Below are 11,398 nucleotides of genomic sequence, written 5' to 3' on the forward strand. Positions count from 1 at the left end.
AGTTCTGATTCTGCTGAGAAATATGCATTTACAGTTAGGTAGTTAAAGTTGAGATGAAGAGAGGTAATATGGCTCATCTACAAAATGTGGAAGAACATGTATGTCACAGTTAAACACAACTTATAAATGCCTCAATGCAAACAGATCTTACTGATGACATGACTTCATTATTTCAGCTTCTTTGGCTTTTTATACCAGATCTTTTCCTTAAAACTGTATGGCAGTTTGGGTGTACTTGTGACATGTAGAATGAGAAAATTAGGACAATTTTTTTTTCAATTTGGCCGTTTATTGGAAATGCAAAAAGTCACATTTAATCAATAATTATTGAATTTTTTTCCCTCAAACTTTTATTAGGATGAAAAATCTCATATATTAACATTATATCAGTTGATTCAGTGGGATGCATCTTTTGATACAGAGAATATATCTGTACTTACCAATAAATTGACTAGGCAATTGAATAGTCAATTATGGTAATGAATGCTATCAAAAGAAGTTAGGAAAAACTATATTGACACAGTATTTATATGAAGATAAATATTTTGTGAAAAATAATTCACAATGATTTCTTAATTTACATTATGTATTTCTTGATCATTTCCAATGTAATAGCATTTAAAACACTACAAGTTTTGTCAACAACACAGATAACAAAATCTTTGTGCTCACAGACCTTACATTGCAGTGCAAACATGATTGTGTTAGAAATGTATGTTATCACTCAACATTAAAATTATTTATGAAAGACTATCATCGATTGACTTCCCTGGTGGCTCAGATGGTAAAGCATCTGCCTATAATGCAGGAGACCTGAGTTCCATCCCTGGGTCAGGAAGATCCCCTGGAGAAGGAAATGGCAACCCACTCCAGTACTCTTGCCTGGGAAATCCCATGGATGGAGAATCCTGGTGGGCTACAGTCCGTGGGGTCGCAAAGAGTTGGACACGACTGAGCCACTTTACTTACTATTGTCAATTACCTTTTCAGATGAAATATTTTAGCAGGTAAACAAAGTCAGGGTTTGCTTTATATCTACTTCTACAGATATTTAATTAAACAATTTTCCACCAAACTAAACCGTTTTACCAATTAAATTCCTAGAGTGGGAACTTTCAGCATAAAGAGGCTTCACATTATGAGCCTTTGCCTTGGCTTTTTGCCTTTTTCTACAGTTTCTCTCTAAAAATTTTAATAGACTAATCTCTCATTTCAGTGAAGTTTTTGTTGAAATTCCCTCTGAGGGAATGACCGTCACCCTTTCTAATAGAGTATCTGCATACTGTCTCTCTTTACCCACTGTACTTTTTGTGTGTGTGCTTATTACTAACTGATCTATTACCTGTGCTTTTTGCTTATTGTGTCCTTTACCATGCAGAATGAATGCTTCATGATAATGGTGAATTCTTTTCAATCATGGCCATACCCCCGTCTCTGTAATAGTGATAGGAATATGGTAAACTTTCAGTAGATATTTAACAGTGTGGTAAATCATGATGTATATAAATGAAATTTCAAACTAATTCTGTATAAAAGGAATTCATATCAAACAGTTACCTGAAATGAGAAGGAGTTTATTTTATTCTTTCTGGCATAACAATGATCTTTACTATAAAAGAAGGTTGGGTGGCTTTTTGGCTGTAACTTAAACTATAAATACTGTTTCTAATCATTTCAGTTTGGCTTCTTTTTTAACCTTTTAAACATCACACACAAGTAACTTCAATTAAACAGTCTACTTTTAAGACAGATTTTAAAAAAAATACTGGTTTTCTTTCACTGTGCAGTTTTACACAGAATTCAGTTTGAGAATCTTTTGTGTCTTTTGCAAAAGAGTTTTTACTGTATTATAAAACTAATTATTAGAAAAAATTTAAATGCAATTTTTCTATAGAACTGAATAAACTCATTTTTTTAAATTTCAGATTTTCCTTAAGTAATTATTCTAAAAGAATTTTCATTTTACCAGGGGAATTATATAAGCAATATAGTTTGATCAAAATGCTACCTGAGCAATTTATGTTTTTCATAATGTGGCTCTACTTCAGCATGGTCATGCAAATGGAAGCAATAGGAAATATTTGATAGAAACTGAAAGAAAAAGACCGGGAAAGTTTCATGAGGAGTCTGAACTCTGGTCTTTATTGGTATTGTTTTGAGGCCTGTGCATTGCACATAATGGTTACTCAGTGAATTTTTATTTGATGAATAAAACATATTTCCTAAATGGTGCATTATATAAAATCATTTTAGGTTTAGTTAGGCAGCAGTCTTAAAATACAAATTTCTAGAAAAAGATTGTTTACTTTCTAGTGTTAATTTTTCAGTGATCTTAAAATCAGATAATTGAGTCTGTATAAGAGACATTATGTCATAGGCTAAGACCAAATGAAAAAGTGAAGTCACTCAGTTGTGTTTGACTCTTTGTGACCCAATGGACTATACCCTGCCAGAGTCCTCCATCCATGGGATTTTCCAGGCAAGAATACTGGAGTGGGTTGCCATTTCCTTCTCTGGGGGATCTTCCAGACCCAGGGATCAAACCCAAGTCTCCCACATTGCAGGCAGACTCTTTACTGTCTAAGCCACCAGGGAATCCCCAAAAGAATGATCTGCCCTTCCTGAGGTTCGAACTCAGCACCTTCAGATTATGAGACTGACGTGCTGCCTACTGCACTAAGAGGGCAGACCAAATAGCTGAACCCTATTATTCTGTAGCTGAGAAACCACATTTAGAGGGAAAATAGTTCAACAGAAACAAAACCAAAATACTGCATTTAAGCACTGTTAGGTATTTTACAGCCTTCTTAATCAACAGATATTATTAATTTATATTTCACAAGAAAGTACTGTTATCTGAATACTGAGATAATTTAAAGTGTCTCACCAAAAACCTTAAATTTATGTTTCAACATATTTTGAAAAGGTATACATTTAAGCAACAAAAATTAATTACTATAAAGAGAACCATCTGAATCACATTGATTCTACTGATATCTACTCTTGATAGCACTCTTAAAATGTAGTTTGCCAAGATAATTAGCGGTCTCTTTTGTTTTTCTTTCCCAACCATCTCTTTCTGCTTTTATTTTTAACTTAGGTTTTTGAATTTCTAAACATAGACCTATTGACAATATAAGAATTTCATGTTTATTGTCAAATAGTATGACACTTTCCTTTATGTCATTTACAGTAACAGAGAATTTCCCCTCATATTTAATCCTTAAAATTTATCCAACAACTAAGTGAAACACTGATGCAGTGGACATGACATGTCAGTCCCATATGACATACCTGTCACATTAGCACAAGCATTGGCTAATAGAAGGCAGGGAGTGGTTTATAGGAAGAATTGTTCCCAGGTTTTTAATTGCTTTGTGTTGTCAAATTACTACTGCTAGGAAAAAAAAAAAAATAACAGGGAGTGCTCAATTAACTAAAATGCTATGAAGAGAGAAAATAGAGGAATATAGTGGTGATGGAGGGAGGGAAATCAAGTTTTAATTGGTTTCCAGAGAAAGAATTTTTTTTAAGAAAACTGTCAAATCAAAAAAAAATTGCCACAGTGACAGATTTTATTATAGTACATAACTGTGCCAATCACATGTGATGGAGAATAATATTATGTATCTGCTAAAATCTGATAGGTAGCAGTTTATATCCTTGGAAACTTTAGTAAAACAGAAATGTATTTTCCTAGAGACCATGCTGAAAATGATTATTTTATTTCAAATCTTATGTTTGTAAACAAACATTGTTTCTGTTCAAAGAATGTGTTTGGAATATTCTAAATGAGTCATAAAATAAATATTTTTATTCTCATTTTTAATTACTCAAGGGTTGGAAGATATTCCTTTGGATTTTAGGCAAATGGTGAACAATAATTATCTATGAGAGATGCCTATTTCTAAAGAGTCATTAAAACTTATAACTTAGAGAATAATTGTTGAGGTAGAGGAATGTGTTGGAAATAATAGTAGATTGGAATAGATTAATGTCCTAATTCATCGTCCATGTGGCTAAGGACTAATAACTTATATGAGCATTAAAAAGAGAGTTGGACTAGATAAATTGCTAACATCCTATATGTCTTTAAAATATCATTATTCTCTAAAATATTTTTACATAATTAGAGACCAAATCAAGGTATATTCAAGATCTTTCTCCATACCATAGTCTCTCTAACCTTAACAATTTTTAATATTATAATTAAACTTTCCCTATTTGTTTAATTGTAAGCATGTATTTCTATATTTTAGTGCACCTCTATTAAATAGTAACTACATACACACACAAATATAAAATTCCATGATTCTCAAAAGATTACACCATAAACTGAAGCACCTGTATAAATTTGTTTCCTCAAATTAACCTATTCCTCTAATATTGAATTATTCCTTTACTGAGTTTGCATAAGTTGCATTATAAAGTTACAGTTGAGCTGCTAAAAATTATTATTCTATTTATTGGTAGATTAAAAGTTGTTATGCCTCTGCTTCTAATTAGAATGGCAAGAAACTATTTGCTTCTTTTTGTGATTATTAAAGCATAATTTCCATAATCTGCAGATTTGTGTTTTAATCTCATTCTTTTTCTCTCACTTCTGCTCTCCCTACCCCTCTCTCTTTTTTTCTTTCCTTGTCCTTTCTTTTCTTCCACTCTCCCTCTTTCATTTGTACTCACTGTCCTTCCCCTCTCTCTCTCTCTCATTTTCTATTTTTGTTCTTGATTCTTCTCTTCTTCACACGTTCATTGAGTAGGTAATGTACTTAGACACGTGAAGAGATATATAAGTGAATCACTTTGCTGTACACCTGAAGCTATCACAAGATTTTTAATCAACTGTGCTGCTGCTGCTGCTAAGTCGCTTCAGGCTCTCCCGTCCCTGGGATTCTCCAGGCAAGAGCACTGGAGTGGGTTGCCATTTCCTTCTCCAATGCATGAAAGGGAAAAGTCAAAGTGAAGTCGCTTAGTTGTGTCCAACTCCCAGCAACCCCACGGACTGCAGCCCACCAGGCTCCTCTGTCCATGGGATTTTCCAGGCAAGAGTACTGGAGTGGGGTGCCATCGCCTTCTCTGTAATCAACTATACTCCCATATAAATTAAAAATTTGAAAAGAATCTGTGAAGAGAAAATAGTCATGGCTTCAGGAGACCTAATGTTTAAGAAGCCCTGTAAGGCAGATGGCAGGTACTAGGGGAGTGTTCCATGTACTGGTTAAAAATACTGATGAGTTCAGAACTGTTGTTTCCTTTTATATGTATGTGTGTGTGTGTACTAAGTTGCTTAAGTCATGTCCAACCCATTGCAACCTTATGGACGATAGCCCATCAGGCTCCTCTGTCCATGAGATTCTCCAGCAAGAATACTGGAGTGTGTTGCCATGCTCTCCTCCAGGGGATCTTCCCGACCCAGGGATCAAACCCTTGTCTATTACATCTCCTGTATTGGCAGGCAGGTTCCTTACCACAAATGCCACAAGGGAAGCCTCTTTCTGTTTTATTAGGATTGTTTTTATTCCTATTTTTTATATATAGGAATAAAAACAATCCTAATAAAACTTCATAGAGTTTCTTAAGGATAAGATGATATAATGCATAAAAGGAACTTAGAATATTGCCTGATTTACATAAATGCTTAGTAAATACTATTATTTACAATAATACAATATATGTATCATTTCAATACAATGTATCATTGTTGGTGTTAGTGGTAGTACCAATCATAGAAGTAATAAAGCATGATTTAATTCAGCAATCTCCTTGTTCTGGAAATATAGTTTCTTTCTGAATATTATACTATAATAAGCAATTTTGTGATGAAATCCTTGAAGCTAACTCTTCTGCCCATAATTTATTGCATTCTTATTATAATCATAGTTTATATAATCATATAGGGAATTCAGAATTTCTCATTCAATAGTTATACACTTTGAAAGTTTTTAATATTGGTTTCACTAACTTGATGACCCAAAACTTATTATATTCCCATTAAAAAATGTGAAAACTTTGAACACATATTGGTAATTTAGTTTCCATTTCACTTGTGACAATTTGTACTCAAATATGCAGCCCATTCCAGTGTTCTTGCCTGGAGAATCACAGGGATGGGGGAGCCTGGTGGGCTGCCGTCTATGGGGTCGCACAGAGTCGGACACGACTGAAGCGACTTAGCAGCAGCAGCATGCCCTGTGTGAGGGTATGCATCGTTGCACTCACCTCACAGAACAGCTTCTTGATATAAGCTCTGAAATTTAGTTAATGAAAGGGCACGTTGTTGATGTTTCATTTTGGATGTTTTTAATTACTTATGAGATTAAATATTTATCTGGTTTATTGACATTTTTATGTCTACTTTTATAGATCAGTATTTCTTGTCTATTCATTTCCCCTGTTCTTCTGCATTATTATGGACTTATTTATTCATGTATTTAAATAGTTTTTTCAGGACATCTCTAGAAAACTGGGGTGTTGAGAAAGAGTAGTTTCCCTGTGTGCTCAGTCTTACTGATTATTACCCTGGACAACTTACATATTTGTCATTTGTTTTAATGGTTGGATCTCCCACTTAATATTAGTGATTAGACATGCTCCAGACATGTGTTTGACTTAGATGCAATAGTTTTTAAATATTAAGATGCATGTTAACTATACAATACAGATACTTTGCTATTTTCAATAAAATAAGTTTTCTTTTAAATATGTGACAGTTACAATTTATTTTTGAGTCACTTTTCTGCATTGCTAAATTGTATTTTTAGCTTTTTGACTAATTGCTGAGGCAGATAAACATAATCTGTTTTTCTAACATTAAATCTTTTCATTTATAAAATAAAATATGTAGTAAAGGAGGCTTCTTCCCTTGTGGCCCAAATGGTAGAATCTGCATACAATGCAGGAGACCTGCTTCTCTGTCCATGGGATTTTCCAGGCAAGAATACTGGAGAGGGTTGCCATGCCCACCTCCAGGGGATCTTTCCAACTCCAGTATTCTTGCCTGGAAAATCCCATGGACAGAGAAGCCTGGTGGGCTACAGTCCCTGGCATCACATAGAATCAGACATGACTGACTGACTAACACACACCTCTAATAATAGTATATTACTAATTACCTTTTTGCTAGAGTTGACATCTCTAGAAAACTTTCAAAGTGTATAGCTATTGAATGAGAAATTCTGGCAGTTATTCAAAGTTTTTTACATTTTAAAAACACATTTATTCTTTTTTTGTGTCATATATTTTCATTTCTTCCAAATTTAATAGTTTGCTCCATCAATATATTTATTATATTGATTTATTATTACATTAATATTGCTATATTAATCATAGAATCACAGTAGTACTCATACTATTGCTTACTTTTATACTATCGTGATTGTTATTATTGTTTAGTTGCTAAGTCATTTCTAATAATTACCTGGCATCACCATCTCTCATAGAATATTAACAGTAAAAATAAATGCAATGGAAACAAAACAGTGCTATAAATTTATAACAATAAAATATCAACAATGAATCACTTTTACATAAAATACATACTAAAATATTTTTATTTGGTAGAAGAATAGAACTATTTATTAAAAAAAATTGGATTCAGGGTTGAATAGTTGAAAAATAAGCCATGGTTCAGCATCATTGTCGATTCTAGTTTGACTTTGTGACTATGTTAAGAATCACTGAGAAGTCTTAGTTGAAAAGAATAAAATATATTTAAAAATTTCATCAAAGGACGTAAGTTGATTTTTGTTATAAAACTCATACATACCTGAAAGAAAAAAAGGAGCGTATAAAGTGTAAGTATCTAAAGAAATCTCCAGAATCTGTTGTTCAGAATTTGGCAATATATTGGATAATACCTGTAAGAGTGAGGTTTATCTTTCTGTTGCTTTACCCTATTATTTTTAGCATTTGTTTTGTGAAATAACATGTTAAAGGTCTTTTAGAAAGACTGTCAATTATTTTTTATGATATTAATAGTTTAAAGTGTTTTCTTCCAGATCAACACATAGTCACTATTTGAACATAAAGAAATTCAATATTTGTTAGTGTTTGAAAAAGTTAATGAGGTCACTAGAATACTGCCTAGAGCCCTGGGCACACACTCAGATTATATCATGCATTCAAAGTTTATTATATTCCAACTCTGTACTAACTGCTTTGTATTGATTATTTTTCTGTTTTTCTGGTTGATAGGTATTGGGATTTTACACATCTTTTTACAGTGGAGAAAATAGGGTCTTAGAGACATTGAGAGAGACCACTGCATGGCACTAATGGGTGGGATGGGAGGTAGAGCAGAACCTAGGCCTGTATAGTCTGGATCCATGCTGGCAAATGTCCGCCTCCATTGCTTCAGTGGCAGTGTGAGTGGAACATGAACTGTAGAGACACCTCTGTCTTCTGGGAAAACTGAGCTCCTTGGACTGGATGGCAGGCTGCCCAGATGCTTGTGCCTGCTTGTCTCAGAGGAGCCCTAGGGCTGGCTGTCACTCTTTGGAAAGCATTCATATAAGTGGGTGTTATTTTAGTACATCAATATTTTTTATTATGAATTGAAATATTTATCAGTCAATCCAGAAAACACTTTGGCCTTGTGATACTTTAAAAAAAAAAAAAAAAAGCTTTCTTATTTTCTCTGACATTGTTTGTTCTTAGCTAAAGGGTCAAGATTATATCAAGACTGACATTAATATTGCTGACCTTGGTGCAACATTCTATTTGTGTGGTAAAGAAAATGAATTATAAATACTCTTAAGCCATAATTATATTAGAGACTGTAAAAGATTAGTAACTTAAAGGGTATGAAACTAGACACACAGTATGAATTTATTTGAAAATCTATATATTTATGAACATACAGATAGAAATATTACTAGTCTCTAAAATGTTAACTATAGTTATTAAGAAATAGAGATAAAATTATATTTTCATATTGAGTACTAAATTTCCTCCATCATTAATTAATATTCCTTAATGAGGAAAAAGTAAATTTTATCTTCTAATGTGTTTTTTTTTAAATTTCCCTGAATCTATATTATAGAAAGTTATTTTACCTGATTCTGAAGATTTTTCCTTTTAGTTTTGAACAAAGAAATATTTTCATACCTGAGAAAATATTTCATTTTGATTTTTCCTTACAGATGAAAGTTTATAATTTTGCATTTTAGGGAGCAGAAATTGATTAGGACCCTATCTAAATATTTTGAATTCTGATAAGAAATGTAAAATTTAGTATCAGTCTTATTTATTTTTTAATTCACTGATAAACCAAACTAGGAAAAGAAGGGAATTGCAGGTGAGGTATTTTTGGAAGCAGTCGGTTTTATTGGGAAGTATTTCTTCTATTTTGTCATACCATCTCAAATAAGGTGTGGTAACATTATTGGTCAGATTCTACAGTGTTAACAGAACTAAGTTTGTAGATGAAGGTGTGTTTGTAAGTGAAAAGTTCAGCACGTGTTTGTGTGTGTTGTCTCTGTTATTTTTGCATTTTCCATGAAATAACTACTATTTGTAAGTTTATGAGTAAACATTAGAGGAAAATGTTTTCTTATATGGCTGTCTCTCTGGCTCTTTTCTAAAGCAGGTTTATGTTGGGTCAGTCTTTTCAATTTATATTGCTGTGGGCTAAAATTCAGGTATGGGTGAAAAAGAAGACTCACTGTCTGAGTCACTCACTTTCTTTCTCTGAAATTTCTTAGGCCTTGTCAGTTCAGTTCAGTTGCTCAGTTGTGTCTGACTCTCTGTGACCTCATGGACTGCAGCATACCAGGCTTCCCTGTCCATCACCAACTCCCAGAGCTTGCTCAAACTCATGTCCATCTAGTTGGTGATGCCATCCAATCTTCTCATCCTCTGTCATCTCCTTCTCCTCCTGCCTTCAGTCTTTCTTAGCATCAGGGTCTTTTCCAATGAGACAGTTCTTGGCATCAGGTGGCCAAAGTATTGGAACTTAGGTTAGCATCAGTCCTTTCAATGAATATTCAGGACTGATTTCCTTTAGGATTGACTGGTTCGATCTTCTTGCAGTCCAAGGGACTCAAGAGTCTTCTTCAACATCACAGTTCAAAAGCATCAATTCTTCGGCACTCAGCTTTCTTTGTGGTCCAACTCACATCTGTTCATGACCACTGGAAAAACCATAGCTTTGACTATCTAGACCTTGTTGGCAAAGTAATGTCTCTGCTTTTTAATACGCTGTCTAGGTTGGTCATAACTTTTCTTCCAAGAGCAAGCATCTTTTAATTTCATAGCTGCAGTCACCATCTGCAGTGATTTTGTAGCCCAAGAAAACAAAGTGTGTCATTGTTTCCATTGTTTCCCCCTCTATTTGCCACAAAGTGATGGGACTGGATGCAACAATCTTCATTTTTTGAATGTTGAATTTTAAGCCAGCTATTTCACTCTCCTGTTTTTACTCATCAAGAGGCTCTTTAGTTCCTCTTTGCTTTCTGCCATTAGGGTGGTACCATCTGCATCTCTGCCATTATTGATATTTCTCCCAGAAATCTTGATTCAAGCTTGTGCTTCATCTAGCCCAGAATTTCACATGATGTATTCTGCATATAAGTTAAATAAACAGAGTGGCAATATACAGCCTTGATGTACTCCTTTCCTAATTTGGAACCAGTCCATTTTTCTGTGTCTAGTTCTAACTGTTGCTTCTTGACCTGCATACTCATTTCTCAGGAGACAGGTAAGATGGTCTGGTATTCCCATACCTTGAAGAAATTTCCAGTTTGTTGTGACCCACAAATTCAAAGGCTTTGGCATAGTCAGTGAAGCAGAAGTAGATGTTTTTCTGGAATTCTCTTACTTTTTCTATGATCCAATGGATGTTGGCAATTTGATTTCTGGTTCCTCTGCCTTTTCTAAATCCAGCTTGTATATATGGAAGTTCTTATTTCAGGTAACGTTGAAACCTGGCTTGGAGAATGTTAAACATTACTTGCTAGTGTGTGAGATGAGTGCAGTTGTGTGTAGTTTGAACATTCCTTGAAATTGCCTTTCTTTGGGATTCAAATGAAGACTGACCTTTTCCAGTCCTTTGGCCATTGCTGAGTTTTCCAAATTTGCTAGCATATTGAGTGCAGCACTTTCACTGCATTATCTTTTAGGATTTGAAATAGCTCAACTGGAATTCCATCATCTCCACTAGCTTTGTTCATAGTGATGCTTCCTAGGTCCCACTTGACTTTACATTCCAGGATGTCTGGCTCTAGGTGAGTGATCACACCATGGTGGTTACTGTAGTCATGAAGACCTTTGCTGTATAATTATTCTGTGTATTCTTGCCACTTCTTCTGCTTCTGTTAGGCCCATACCATTACTGTCATTAATTGTGCCCATCTTTTCGTGAAATGTTCCCTTGATATCTCTACTTTTCTTGAAGAGATCT

The 11,398-nt window shown here is 34.1% G+C and overlaps 1 non-coding gene across 1 annotated transcript; it reads right to left on the reverse strand.

The window, feature by feature from the left end:
- Positions 1–2,613: 2,613 nt before the first annotated feature.
- Positions 2,614–2,686, reverse strand: TRNAM-CAU (transfer RNA methionine (anticodon CAU)). Its single transcript has one exon. It is a non-coding gene; the product is annotated as a tRNA-Met (tRNA).
- Between the last annotated feature and the right edge of the window lie 8,712 nt (positions 2,687–11,398).

Source organism: Bos indicus, chromosome 9, assembly GCF_029378745.1.
Source record: "Bos indicus isolate NIAB-ARS_2022 breed Sahiwal x Tharparkar chromosome 9, NIAB-ARS_B.indTharparkar_mat_pri_1.0, whole genome shotgun sequence".
NCBI lineage: Eukaryota > Metazoa > Chordata > Mammalia > Artiodactyla > Bovidae > Bos > Bos indicus.